This window comes from Ambystoma mexicanum, chromosome 12 (genome assembly GCF_040938575.1).
Source record: "Ambystoma mexicanum isolate Mex_15411 chromosome 12, UKY_AmexF1_1, whole genome shotgun sequence".
In the NCBI taxonomy this organism is placed as follows: domain Eukaryota; kingdom Metazoa; phylum Chordata; class Amphibia; order Caudata; family Ambystomatidae; genus Ambystoma; species Ambystoma mexicanum.
Window position 1 is genome coordinate 611238438 of NC_090936.1, and position 15009 is coordinate 611253446.

The following is a 15009-nucleotide window of genomic DNA, read 5'->3' on the forward strand; positions in this document are numbered from 1 at the left end:
GCTGTTCAGCCTGGACCAGCGTTATGGGTGGACACCTTGTAACGCACTCTAGTCGCACTAGAGCGACTTTTCAGCTTGAGGTAAGTTCTACCTTGAGCCCCACAGTACTTAAGGGTGGTTGAAAACTCAGCTGGATTATCTCCTGTGCAGCAGCAATGAACCTGGTCTCCAGGCTCCTTGGTCTGGTGACCAACATGAAGAACTCTGAATGGAATGTCACATCAAGAGAGCACCTCAGCAAGTATCTCTGTGGTCTCCCACATCAGTCTGCAGTTTTGGTGCCTTTGATCTGCTCCATGAATGGTTATCGCGCTATCGTCCTTGCTTCTGCAGTCCTGCACTCTGGTGAGCTAGGCACAATCCCACTCACCGGGTTCTGGGCAGTTTGTCCACGTAAATAAGTGGGAGGACACCTGGTAGTTGCAGTTTACAACCCTGTAAGGTCGCATCATCTTGGGGGGGGGGGGGGAATTCGGTTGGCTCGTGTTTTTGCTTGGCTTTTGCATTTTGTCTTGTGGCTGGTTGGTCCCACCAGCCAAAGGTAAGTAAGGAGTCCTCTTCGGACCTCCTGTCGATAAGAACGGTTGCTTCATGCGTACTGGAAGAGTCTGCAGGTGTCTCTGGTTATCTTCAGCTTTGGATCTTCTGGTCAGTGGTTGACTGACTGACCTGCTCCCTCAGGAACCTCCCCTTTTGTTCAGATATCCCATTCGCTCCTCTGCAAACTCTCCCAGCAGTTTCCAGAAAGGGGTCGCTGGCTGTCCAGTCAGACGTGTTGATAGAACATGTTCACAGCCATAACGTTAGGCTTGTCACTGAACAAAAAGTCACAGGATCTGAGTGGGGGGAGGGGTGGGGGGGGTTACCGGGTATCCCCCTAGCAAGTTTTGGGAAGAATGAAAAGTATGCTTACAACAGTACTTTAAGGATAGTCCAAAGAGAACCCAAAGGGTCCCCAGCAACACAGTGCATAGGGTGCTGTGTGCTGCAGTGCAACACAGATGCCTTTCAGAGATATGGAAGAAAACAAGACTGCTATTTTGGTTTTACCTTATTCTATGCAGAGTTCCATAAGTACAGTAAATGAATGAGGGGGCTCCCCTTGTCCAGGAGAAAGAAAGAGGTCTAGCAGATAGTGATTTGGGGGGGGGGGGGGATTTGGGGGTGGGGTCTCACTAGGGATAAAACTGATGATCTCCCTAACACAAGGGCTAGTTGTCTTACCAAGTGGACATGACGAGAATAACCACCTCATTCTACCCCATAAAACAACCCATTTTGTCACACAACTCCAGCACTGAAAAGTAGATGACACACAATGGAACATTCACCACATGAAGATCCGGGTCTACAGTAAAATTACCTATACACCACTAACTCCACACAGGTAGATCAACGCAACCCTCCATACTCCTTAAATACTGCTCTGTGTGGTTGTATTGAGTGTCTCTCCAACCTTTATGCTGGCAACCTGGAGAGTACATTGACCACTGCTGCCGACGATTTACAGTATAAACCTTGCAACAAAGCAACCCACTCTCTCCTCTCCCCTCTTACTAATCATGACGCTCCAAGAAACTGTGAAAACAGCAGGTGTGATGCTTTTTCCAAGTAGTTAGAACATAATCACTTCTAAGGGCTCCAATGTAGATAATTTGGTGCTATTAAATTATTGGCCCCAGTTCACACTTTCAGCCATAATTTTACTTCACCAAGTATTTTACATGGTGCAACTATTTAGGTTTTGAATTTCAGGGGCAACAAACGTACCGTTTTATGGCGATTACTTACAAAAGGCATAGTAAAGTGTGAACCCTTCTAGAAACGAGTTATACCAAAAGAAAATGCTTTTTGGTTTTATTTGGACTTCCTGAATGGAAAACTAGAGGTCCCAGAATTACATTTTATAATTTACACCATTGTATGTACTTTGGCAACTAAAAAATGTTATATGGTCACTTGAAACTTATAGCTTGCTGTTATGCATATAACTGCATCAAAACGGCATCATGGATATGAATACATCATTAAAAGGAGAGGTCTTGTGTTTCTCACTTTCATTGTCTTGGTAGCAGACCCGAAATTGGTAGGTAACTGACGGGGCTTTAGGGGGCGTGGGCTTTAATTTAGAAACATTGCCTTACTCATGACTGTGCTGAAGCGGAGCAGGTCCCTGGCTCAAAATGGGGAAGGGGTGGCTGTAGCCATTGTCTTTGTATGTGCAATTTGCCCGGGATGCCAGAGAATGAGCAGCTGGGACTCCGCCTTGGTGTCCCTCCTGAGAAGGCATCTGCTGGTGGAAATTTCTTGACCCCCTTTGAAATGTCCCCCTTTCTTGCATTGTGTAGCCAGGGGAGGGGCTGACAGTAAGGCCGATCTGCAGGAAGGTAAGGCGAAGGGGTAAGCATTTGATTTGGCTGTACAAATAACAGCAAGACCATTGCCTGATTTGTAGTTGTGTGGATGATGACGAATGCCGTATTCTCTATGGATGAACTTGTCACTGTATGGCTTAAGTGTGCTGCAGTGTTTCTGAGGCTGAGGTTCTTCTCGTTTGGACCTTAACTAGTCTCCCCTCATTTGCCATCCCAACCTTTCTCTTCTAGCCAAGTGCTGAAGTGAAATTTAGAGGCTGGGATTGAGAGAATATATTTGTTTAGCAGGCAGACTGGCGGGATTGGATATTCGGTGGTAATCTGGCTTTCTAGTATCTTCACTGGAGTAGGATGCAATTGGAGACAATGGGTAACTGTATGCAAATCCACTAGAATATGGCTGGCTGCTCAACTTTGTTGGAGATATGCGTGATCTTGTATTGGTGCGGCTTCAACGATGCCTTTATTGATGTGATTTGTGGCCAATGCATCTGTGCTGGGGCCTATTCTTGTACCGAGGGTTGGTGCTACCTCAGTTGACCCCACGCACCATCAGTTGCCTCAGGAAACTTGCGGGCAATGGTGGCTGGTGGTTGAGGGTTATTATGACACAGCGGGTTGGTCTCACTAGAACTGTACCAGTTTTTGAGGCCACCCTCTTTACTGTTGAATGCTGTGGTTTCTCGGTTCCGGTTTAACCGTAGCAGGGGCATAACTAGTATTTGCCGATCTATCGTATAATGTGAGCTATTGTGTCAAATGCAGCTTGTGGTGCTGTTTTACTATATTGATTAACCATACAATGGTGCAATAGACTGGTCTTGCAGTTGTATGTGGCTGAGGGATCCATCCTGCTGGGGTGGAGGGGTGAGGAAGAGGAGAGCATTATGTGGATATTCTGGAATGTGAGTCCAGAGGGGCAGTTTTATTTTAGGGGGGCTTGAGTGTTCAATCCATGGGATCCATATTTATCATTCACTTAGTATGAAGAGGACTTTGACTTGAACTGAAAGTGGATAGGTGGCATGCTTACACTTGGAAAGGGATATTGGGAGGGCACTAGCGGTAGCCTCCCGTCACCATCCATGTGTACATATAACATGCTGAACTGGCTACTGCCCTAGACACTGCACAGCTGTCCCTGCCTTATCCATGGGGGGTGCAACTTTTTTTTCTGAATTGTATGTTTGGGGAGCGGCTGTGGAGAGCCCTTGTTTTGGGGAGGGGGGAGAATATTACTCATCGGTAACGTTTGGGGGAAGAGGACTGCTCTCTGGAATGTGCGCACTATGCACCTTGTTAGAATACAAAGCTAAAAATTGCATAAACGCCAAAATGCTGTGAGTACCTACGGTCTTGCACTTGCTGAAAATCATTGCTTGCTTTTTGTTCTGCACTGACCACCCCCTCCCAGTGCCAAAATGTGGGTTGAGGGTATGTTTAAAAGCAGTTTTGCATATGCCTTTGGGAGTGGGGATCTACTTGCAATATGGAGATTTGGGCATACTGGAGGTGCTCTGGAGGCACGTTTGTATGCTTCAGCGTCTTTCACAAGCTCTAAATCCAGGTCTGCTTTTAGTTTATCACTGAAAGGTATTGTCTGTCTTATCCATGAAGTGTAGAACTGTTCTACAGGTTGTTTCCTGGCTGATAAGTTTCACCACTGACTGCATTGCATGGGTTCTAATGTGCATAGTATTTAGTCTCAACTTGCATGGTTTTGTACCCCCTAACAACTGTACCTTATTTGAAAACCTGAGTACCTTATTTGAAAACCTGCATGACCTGATCTGTCTCGAATGATCCCCTTCTACGGTGAGTGGAGCAGTTGTCCATCTTTCCTTTAGCTGTTAGTTCTTTGTGTGACATTCTCTTGCCCCCAGCAGTTGCACAATTATGTAAATCAATTTAGAAACTAATTCATTCAATTGTATATGCTCTTTTTTTTCAGCTGGTTGTACCAGTATTTTCACATGAGTGTCAGGACAGCCCATGACGAGAAGCGACCAATGGGGTGCCATCCCCAGTCGTGCCTCTGATGTTTCCTGCAGCCTGTTACTTCGGGAGAGGATATCTGGGACAGCACTGCATGTTGGCCTCCAATAGAAAGCCCATCAAAGGGCCATGCAACCCTGTTCTATAAGATTATGCCATTAAATTATGTGCCTTTATTTTGATAATAAAATATTGTAAGCCTTTCTTCGATTGTTTTTTTACACTAAACATCTAATCGCAGCTGAAGGGGGAATTGCAACACTGGATCAATAGAGTGGACTGATCACAAGTCTTTTCAGGATAAAAAAGATCTAAAATGATCTGCCAATAGTCATGGGAAAGTAAGGCCGTGATTCTGGGGTTGTCCGGTGCTCTTAGTAGTAAGAACATTTGATGGTTGTGTTGGTGTGGGAACATGGCACAGAAGTGATATTGGTAAGAAGAGAAGTGCTGACCTGGTTTGCCAGTATTGGCCAAGATAATTGACCTGAGAAGTTGGGGGGAGGGGTGGCAGCGGGACACATGTCGTAAATCTGGTAGTAGCATTTGTTTTATGTTCCCAGCATGCTGTTGCAGGCTATACAATATTAATAGGGTATAGAACACAGGCTGCAATCCTAAATTTAATATACACTGCTATAGAATATGTGAAACTGTCCAACGACGAAGCAGTCGCAACCACAAATGCCACTACTTGGCTGAGGTCCCCATCTCCAGAGGCCAGTGCACCACCAGAAGCCACATTGCCAGGCTGGAAACCAAAAAACTGCTGTGTAGGGGATGGCTGTAACCAGGGACCAGTTAACTGGCCTTTTCAAGCTAATCACCTTCTTCACCCCACCCCCACCTAGTCTTCAAAGAACATCTTACAAATCCCTAATGTTGTGTTTCATCTTTGTCCCTCTTGAGCTTTTGCCCCAACCCACACCAGCTCCTCTAATACCACTGCATCTTACTTGTAGCCCCTGGGTGTGTCCCCATTGTACAGCACACCATTATTGTTGCTTTATAAATACCATACATACCAACTTGCAGATCTTACGCGGTGTGCCCAATTTTACTATGCAAGATGCTGAAAGGTGATTTCCTTTGAGGGAGACCAATGCAATCTGTATGGTGAGCCTAGATGAAATCTGTGACACTTTAGAACGTGATAAGGTGAGGGGGTTTAGCCCTGGTCAAAGGTAATCTTATCAAGGTATGTCCGCTAATGGGGTTAGTTTCAAGGAGATTACTGGGCAGGGAATTGAATTAAAAAAAATCTGAAAAATATGCATCCAACTAATTGTCTGGGAGACCTTCTTCCCTTTTTATCCTGTTTCTTTGTAGATTTGTCAATGCTTTGTATCATAGTACCATCCTGCAACTTATAAAAGGTGTGGCTGTTACTCCCTTGCGGAAAAAAAGAAGGGCTTTATCCAATGGATACAAATCTGCAGCCAATTACGAATACCCTGTTCCTTCTCAAACTAGTGGACAAAGTTGCGGCTTCAGACACAAATGGAAGTGGCAGGAATCTTTCATAGGAAGCAATCTGGTTTTAGATGGGATGCGGTTGAACGGACCCCATCCAAACGGTTGCATGGACTAAAAGTCCAAAAAATGCTATCACCAAAAGTTCGAACCTTTAGTGGTAGCATTATAGGTAAGTATAAAAAAAAAGCTGCAGGGGTGTCCCCGCAACACCCCACTCACTATACTGTGTGGTATAGTGAGTGTGGCGTTGTGGGGGACATCCCCAGAGCACACCTGCGAAAAAAGGGGTACTGCGAGGAAGCCCCTCCCGCTGCAGCCCCGTTAAAGAAAAGGACCCTGTGGCGCTGGTTCCCGATCACAGAAGTGAAATGGAACTGGCGCCGCAGGAAACCAGCGTGAAGAAGGTAAGTAGTTTATGTTGGGTGTGGGTGGGTGTTGTGGGTGTGAATATGTATGTGTGTTCGCATGAGAAAGGTGCAAACTTTTGGTAGTTCGCACCTTTGTCATGCGAACATTCCGGCCGTGGTAAATTCAGCCGTGGCCGGATCAATTAGATTCTTTAGATGCGCTCATGGCATGGAGTGTTCTTCAAACACAAATATTGGAAACCTTGGAAAGAAGTGGATTAGGGCTGCAGACCCTTTTAGATCTTTCAGCAGTCTTTCATATCTTAGACCATCAGATATTACTGGAAGGGTGGAGAGTGACAGGGGGTCTCTCTGAGGAGGCAATAACCTGGTGAGATCGTTTTTGGAGGGGTGCAGATCAAAGGTGTATTGGAGACCTGCAGCTGAGGCAATGTTATTGACGTGCAACTGGATGTCCACAAACTGGTTATGTTTGAATGCAGCCAAAACCGAGCTAATTGATTTATGGCTCGAGACAACCAAGGAAAAAGCTGTCAGGCCTATGAAAACTTCTTGATAGACGAGAATTGGATAACAGTTGCGTCTAAGGTCAAAACTGGGGGAGGAGGGTCTATATGGAGGCAAACCTTAACGCGGAAACTATTATCTTAGAAGTTTAAGATGGATTAGACGAATGATCTTGAAGGAGAACTGTACCAAGTTGGCGGGGCTGCTATTCTCTCACGTTTGAACTACTGCAATTCCGTTTTAGAGGCAGCAAGCAAAAAGTCCATCCAAAGCTTCAAAAATCACAGAATGCAGCTGTATGCATTGTGTACCAACTACCACGAAAAGATCCAGTATCTAGCCAGGAAGGGGCTACAATGGCTACCGGGGGCGGCGAGAGTAACCTTTAAGATACTGACGCTTGTATCTTGGGGACTGCCCCTTATAATCAAAGAAAGGTTGGTATTATACCAACCTACGATCCACAAAACCATTCCTTCTGAAACTTGACTCTGTAAAAAGAGCCCAGGGAAGAGGTCACTCTTTCCCGGTTTTAGCAGCCCACACATGGACTGAACTGCTAGAATCCATGTGAAAAGATCACCTAGTTTTCAGAAATGTTCTAAAAACGAGAGGCTATTTGATAAACTTTGTTTTGTTTTTTGGAAGGTTGCCCTATTCCTTCTGTAGTGATCAGTGCCTGGACGCCTGCAGGCTTTGGTGCCATATACATTTAAGGTGTTTTGTATAGTACCAATGCTGGAACGGGCACCTTCAGGGTGCTTGACGAGAGACATAGCATAGGCCTGTTAGACTGAATAAGTAAACATGAGTTGTTAGGCCATGAGCTGGTTGGTGTAGGTAGCGGATGATTGTCACCATTCATGGTGAAGGCCCAATCCCAGAGGCAGCATGAGGAACATGTGTTGAAATGAATTTAGGTTCAGCTGAGATTATAACCGGTCATAGCTGAGGCCTTTGTGGTCTGGTCATGAATGGATTTATGAACTGGGTACTTCATTTTAGACTGACCTGTCTTAGGTTTGGGGAGGCTTGCAAGCGTTCCTGTGAACTGGGCAATCGAGGAGGTTCATGTACCTAGGAAAGCTGAGCATTGTTTCTGATTGGCTTTGCTTTAACCGAGCCAACCCGTTTTTCTTAAATACAATCCTTGCCTGGATCCAAAGCTGGTTGCAGTGCTCGTTGTGCTCGAGTCAGCTACAAGTAACTTTGGTTGATCACTGCATGGGATTGAAAGTGATGGGAGACTGGGCCAGACTTTAACATGTACATGGAGAAATGTGGCTGCACCTCCTGCAACTTTGTACAACTCCGAAGCATCCCTATAAGGTGCCGAGTCCTTGTTTGTGTGGTGCAAGATAAATTCGAAATGAAGGAAGTATTTGAATGGGTTGAGTGCATCCTTGTTACCGCTGTGCATTGAGGCCTAGCCTTTGAAGAATTACGTGGCAATGTTGAAACAAGCAAATGCCTCCAGTAATCGAAGGGTCGGAGCCACATGGTTTTTAGCTTTATCCGATTTCAATGAGTGAAGTTTATCTGGCAATGTTGCAAGCTAGATGGACAGGGCGGTACATTGTTGTAATTTGGAGTGGTTTATGTTGGCTCTTAATGTGTTGGCAATGTATCGGTAGCTGTGCTAGTCAAGCCCTAGGCTTAAAGAAAGTGGGTATTAGTGAATGATTGGGCAAAACAGTGAAGCCTGAAATAAAGGTAGCCGCATGTTTTGTGATAAGTAACCTGTATCACGAGAAGCGGAGGAAAGGCTGAGCATCGTGATGTCTGGATTGTGTTCAGCAGAAAGGTTCTTTCTGAAAGCAAGGTGATTGGATTGGCCAACATTGAATATCCTGCTGGGGGCAGGGAGGGGGGTGATGATATTTGTGGCACTTGTCTGATATCTTGCAAAGGGGATGTTTGGCTAATAAGGGATATCCTTAGAAGGGTATTTAAGTGCTTAACTGTTTGCACCAAATGGGCTGGTGCATTATCATATGCTTATCTGTCAAGGTGGGGATTTTTGTTTTTCCTTATGTTTGCAGCCTTCATGTTGGTGTTAGGAAGAACTTATTCCTTGGGTAGTTTCATTAATATCTAGGTACTTGATAGCCAATGCTGTAGTGTGGCACTTGAGAATTCGGAATGCAGGTTCAAGTGGTAGGAGGGATAAACTAGCTAAGGGTGGGAGGTGCAATGTTGCCTTGCATTTAGGTGTTGAGAAATTAGACGCCCCGGACTGCCATGCCACCTTTCTAGATCAGATGTGCATAATAGTCCTCCCAGAAAAGCTGTGGAGAAGTGAGGGTTGGGGGGCATGGACAGGGAAGTGTTGTTAACTAGGGAATGGCAATTTTCCAAATGGGAAGTAACATGAAATCAATTGTTTTGCGGCTCGAACTCCTCCAGAAATCTTAGGAGGATCTGTGCTATAAGGAGGGAAGAGACAGTTCAAGAGATACGGTGGATATTGAGGTCAAAAGAATTCAGTGATTAGAGTGAAGAGGTTTAGGTTGACAAGTTAATGCAAAACTCCAACAATGAATCGATTCAGGTGGCGTGAGTGACATCGGTGATGGACCAATAATACTTATATGGAGAAACAGGATGGGGTGGTGGGATGGTTTATCTGGCAAAAATAGTCTGCCTGTTAACTTGCTATGTTGGAAGATAGCTCATTTTCGCAATCTTGATAGCCTGACGGAACAATATGCAGTTTTTGAACGCATATTTTTAAAGCAAATATCTGCACCTTCATAGAGAAGAGTAAACTTTTCTATAACCAAGCAAGAATTCGTTTGCATGATCCTGATCAGAAATTGTTTAACGTGTGTATGTGTACATATATTTTTTAATCTGTCTTTTGTGACTTGGTTTAGTTTTTATTTAAATATTTATTTGGGCTAGTGCCATATGTGTTTAGTGCCCTTCAGGAGTGGCTAAAGGACATCAGTGGTGTAACACAAAATGTGGGTCCCCTGCTGGGGATGGGCAGTATGGGGCCCCCGCACCACCAGTGAAGGATATGCACGTCGCATTCACCCCTCACCTGATGGCAAAATCATTCTGGTTTACTGTAGTCTGCGCTCTCCTTCTGGCAATTTTATTAGCAAATGGCTCACATTGTCTACTAACTAACACGTCTCTTGAAGATAGAACCCTGCCTTCCACCTAAGACCCTTGAACCACAGTACAGGCCCTGGTAATTTCCCACATCTGTGGTTCAGGCGGGACAATCATTCATCACTGGTGATGTACCTGGTCTCACTTGGCCTGGGACGACATTGGGTTGGCCGAAATATGTCTTGCTTCCCATTAGAAAGGAGTTGCATTGGGGTTCCAAGACAGAATACTCTGCCTGTATTACCAATAAATCACCCACGTCTGCCTGCCTCACTGCAAAGCTTGGTAGGTCAGGTGGGGGGAATGCTCTGATTTAAAAAAAAAAAAAAAAAAAGGAACCTCTAAGGCTCCAAGCCAGCGGGTGGTGTCTATGCAGAGCTCGCCATGCTGCAAACTCGGGGCTGCTCCTCTTGGTGGTGTGAAAGCTGGAGGGACTAAAGTACCCACATCTGTGCTGATGAAACCAAAGGGCACCTGCCTGGAGCCAGTGCCCAAACAACATTCTGGAGCCTGGGAGGTAGATTTTGTCCTGGAAAGTGGGAGATTTGAATTTATCCCATTGGGTTTACACTTTTTTTCGGTGGAACAAAATTGCCATATTTTTAATTAAATGAGGATGGTTGGCATGTATGAAATGTAGCAATTCCCCCTCCCTGTCCAAGAGCCAACATAAAGGCGACCTAATCACACATAAAGAGCTCTGCATGGAATTGTCCTTCATAAAACACATTTTGTATCTTACCGAATTGGCACCAAAACATTGGGGGCTGATAAATGGCAACGCAAAAATGGCTCTTAAAAGTCAGCAGCTGAGGGACGGGTGTTAACACGTGCTGCTGAAAATAGTGCCTGGAAGACCTACATCTGGCTACTGCACAAAGAGGTTAGAAGCTAAGAACAAGAGGGCATTATTATTTGACAAGAGAGCTTCATGGCAAGACTGCTTTTGTTCAACCCTTGTCTTATGTCAATCTGCTAGAGAAGGGGAAAATAAGCGGATGAGGGATTGGAGAAACCGCCCTCCGCAAGGCGCCTGTTTATGATGCCATGTGTGTCCTATTTGATGAGGACGACCCACTGGGACTCCACATTCATTCCCTTGAGGACACCGAGTGCCTGGCCTCTGTAGCCCACCCAGAATGAGTGCATTTATGGGGCCCTCCTCAAAAGGGCTGCACCTGGCTTCTATGTCAATATACAAGAGGAGCTTGAAGAAAGTCTTTATAGACTCAACCGGAAATGTAAGCAGCAGCTCAACATATTCCACTTACGAAGTCTTTGCAAAAGCAATTGCATGCCTCCTATGGAGGCCCCAGCAACTTCAAAGGCTGTCAACATGAGCACATGGAAGCATTAATCCCTTGGTGCACTCCTAAGGTATGCCATGGTGGCTGCACATTTGTGCAAAAAAGGCATATGGTTATGTACTGCTCTAGACTACGTTCTATTAATGGGGAACTGTGCCCTCTGCATACACAGGAGACGATAACGAGATCCATTTGGCTTCCTTGATAAGTGCCCCCTCCCCCCCATCCAGTTTAACTAACTATTTTGGATGGGAGAGACAAAAAGGGTAATGGTAATTTCAAGTGTTCCATATAATTGTTTTCTCCATCAGCTTTCACAAACAGGAAAGTCATAAACCCATGAAATTGATGAGCCTTATGGGGTATCGGGTAATAAAATTGCAGCAAAAATGTTGCCATTAAAAAAAATTACAGCAAAAAGGTTTAACCTGGGGAAGGTGTACCCCCATTATAGCATTTAAGGGGCCGGGGGTGTCCCCCCCGTATCCTTTACATGATTGTGGCGCAAAAAATCACTGCATTTTTTTTGGCGCAATATTTTGTAGTCGCAGCCATTTTTGCTGAGATGTGTTTTTTTTTTTGATGCCCTCGAACCCCTTATGGCATCCTGCAGTTATCACGTACTACCAGTGCAGGATCGGCTCTGTGCGAAATGGTCACAGGCAATGGGGTGGGGGTTAGGGAGAGCTAGCGATTGTTATCCAAACGTTTTCAGAGCTCTGCAATAGTGGCATGTAGCCTTCATATTGATAGAGGGCTTTTTCTTTTTGGCAAGCCCCCTGCCCCCACCCCTGTGCATGGTATCAACAATTACAGTGGCTAGGCAAAGCCTTGTGGAGGCCCTGGATATTTGCGTACACTTTATATATAAAAGAGGGTGGCGTGAGATCTAACGCACACAGGTAGTGTGTTCCATAGAACAGTAGCAAGAAATTGAAATGAAGGTGTTTGTTCATAAGTAGCTGCTGTGAGCTGGAATGCAACATTGGCCACTATCCTTGTTTTAGGGAGAATTCTCATAAATGTGCTAATTCCCTTCACCTTAGAGACCCCCAGCAGCTTTGCTAGATTTTGAGGACTTGATGACTTTTACCTGGAAAGAGTGAGCCTTTTTTTCCCCCCACTCATGTATTTTGATGTATGTTTTACTCTTGTGTTATGGCATCTTTTCATGTGTTACACAGCACCCTCAGTGCAGTGACACAGGGATGTCTTTTTAGACTTCCCAAAGGTTTAAATACCTTCTCTGGGATAAACTACTGTTTCCCAGAGAATGTAAAGTGAAATTGACTTCTTTCCAAATTCCTAGACCCATCACACACCATATTACAATGGAGTGCTGGAGGGGTTACATAGTATCCCCTCTATCTAAATACTCATGTAGCAGTCAAATGCTACCCTTTCCTATTGAAAAGGCTGGTGGCAGTGGTTTTACAACAAACTACCATGATTTTTCCCGACCGTGAACACAGGTAGCTAACAATCACGGGAGCCATGATTTTCAAGATGGCGCCTTAAGCCCCTTTGTTTTTTTGCCCTTTCTTTTTGGAAAGGTCCTTCTAGAGTTTGTCTCTGCACGCCAAACCATGTTTGGTCCCTTTGTTTGTGTGCCTTTGGTGGGCTTCAGGACTGAAGACCGTGCTGGGGTGGGCAAGAAGTGAGAGAGGTGCCCGAAATTCCCTGTGCTTAGTCTCCTAGGAGACCCAAATGCACTCTGGCGTGATTGGCTGGCTGAATGTCCGGCAAGGACAGCCACCCTGCTGGGTGAGTGACAGCTAGGCTGGAATGAATGGAAGAAAACGGTTTAAAAGGCGAGTCTCTTGGATTGGAAAGCAGAGTCAACCACTGGAACGAAAGAACTGAAGAGCTGGAAGAGGACGGCTGCTGCAACTGCTGCATCGCTGGTTTGCCCGGTGAAGCCCTGCTGCAAGACCGAATTGCCAAGTTCTTCTCGACACAGAAGCCCCTTCAAGGATTACTTCTTCCTTTGAGTTGGTGGGACCAATCAACTTGTAAGCCACCTGGATATCGTTCTCAAGACTGGTTAGCATTAACCAGGGAGAGGGATACCAGCTCGTGCGCTTGAAGTTACAGCTACTGGAACTAAAGTGACTCTCTCGTTTGCTTTTTCGACGATCCCGTGCAGTGCAGGAGTCCCCCAACGTCATGCCCTCTTGTCCCGGCGACTGAGGCTCAGGAACAGTGAGATCTGCAGGAACTGCCAGGAACCAACGTCTTCAGCTGCATTTTGTTCTTCATACTAGGGTACTGTGCCAACCCAAATTGAGAGAACGTCACTCTCATGGTGAAAATTCGTGAAACTTTCCCAACTTGCAGGCCTAATCAACTTGTGACCCCACAAAGGATTCTTTTTTTGCCTAAATTACTTCTGAGAACTTTTGCAAAGACTTTACCATTTGATACCAGAACTGCTCTTTCCTATACAGAACACTAGCCCATTGATTTCGGCCTGGCCTATTGACTTGAATTGAACTTCTGGTGCACTGAAACTATTTGCATTGTCTAACAAGAATGTGATCTATTTTACATACTTTGTCCTTTTTGCCCACTTCTAAGTAACTGAACTTCCATTTGGCTCCTATTTCAGAGGAGGTCAAACTGTCTCTAAATCTTGGAGTTTTGTATTGAAGTGTATTGGTATATAATAAGTTGTCTTATTCTAAATGATTGTGAAATAAATTAATGCGTGTTTTACCAAGAAGTGTTTACTTGAACCACTGTTATTGAATGTCCTCTGTATAATTACTTGAACTGCTCACATTCACTCTTGAGATAAGCCTGGCTGCTCAGCTCGCTACCAAAAACTCTGTGGTACAGACTTGTACCAAAGATTGGTTTGGCTAACACCTGTAGTCCTGATTGTGTTTAGTGGTCCCAGAGGGTACTGCATGCAATTCTGCCTAAAACCTTGCAGCTGAGTTTTTGCACTACTTGAGTCTGGCAACTCCATAGGCTGGCGCACCTGACAACAGGGCATTTCTGTAATCTAATTTACTGCCAATGATCGCTCTGGCAAGGGTAGCAGTGTTGGTATTTGAGATAAAAGGCGTAATCTGTCGGAGCAACCAGAGATAGTGGCAAGCACGAACTGTGGCAGAGATAAGAGCATTCAATGGCCGATTTGGCCTTTCATTATTGGAATGGAGTGAAAGCCTAGTGCCAAAGTGTCATAGGCATTTCCCAATTCATTTCTTTGTCATGTTTTGATTTGCCAACCGTAATAGTTCAGTTTTCTGGTTGAGACAGCCAATTATCTTTCATCCAACCAGTGACCACATTGAAGATGTCATTAATCGGGCAGGTGTCAAAAGGCTTATTTCCAGGCAAGGGGAACAACAGTTGTGTTCTCGGCATAGGTTTTTCCTTTCCATTAGTGGCTTAATATACAGATTAAATAACAAGGTGGATAGACATGCACCCGTGGAACCTTGTGTGATGGGATAAACTTTAGATGCTGACTGACCCATCACTACCGAGGCAGATCTGCCTCGCAAAAAGGAGGCAATCTAGTTAAATGACTGCTGACTCGGATTAAGGTCAAAAGCAAGATGCGTCCTGAGGATGTTGTGATCAAGGACAATGAAGGTGGCTGAAAGATCAAAAAACATCAATAGCCTTGCCTTAATCAAGTATGTCCAAGCTGCTTGATTATCTAACATGGAGGTTTCTGTGCTATGCACAGGGTGATGGCCTGATTGATACTTCCCAAGTAGATTGTGCAAGGTGACAAACTTCTGTATCTGTAAATATGCAATTGTGTCTATAGTTTTCAAAAGGAACCTCGCATTAATGATGGGACGGTAATTTAATGGATCATCTGGGTCAAGTGAGGCCTTTTTA

The 15009-nt window shown here is 45.0% G+C and overlaps 1 protein-coding gene across 1 annotated transcript in view; it reads left to right on the plus strand.

Moving 5' to 3' along the window:
- SELENOH (selenoprotein H) overlaps positions 1-4574 on the plus strand; it is a 42065-nt gene extending 37491 nt beyond the window's left edge. Inside the window, exon 5 of the mRNA XM_069630072.1 lies at positions 4327-4574. The gene's annotated coding sequence lies outside the window, so the exon portion shown is untranslated. The remainder of the gene's footprint in view (positions 1-4326) is intronic.
- Positions 4575-15009: the final 10435 nt, after the last annotated feature.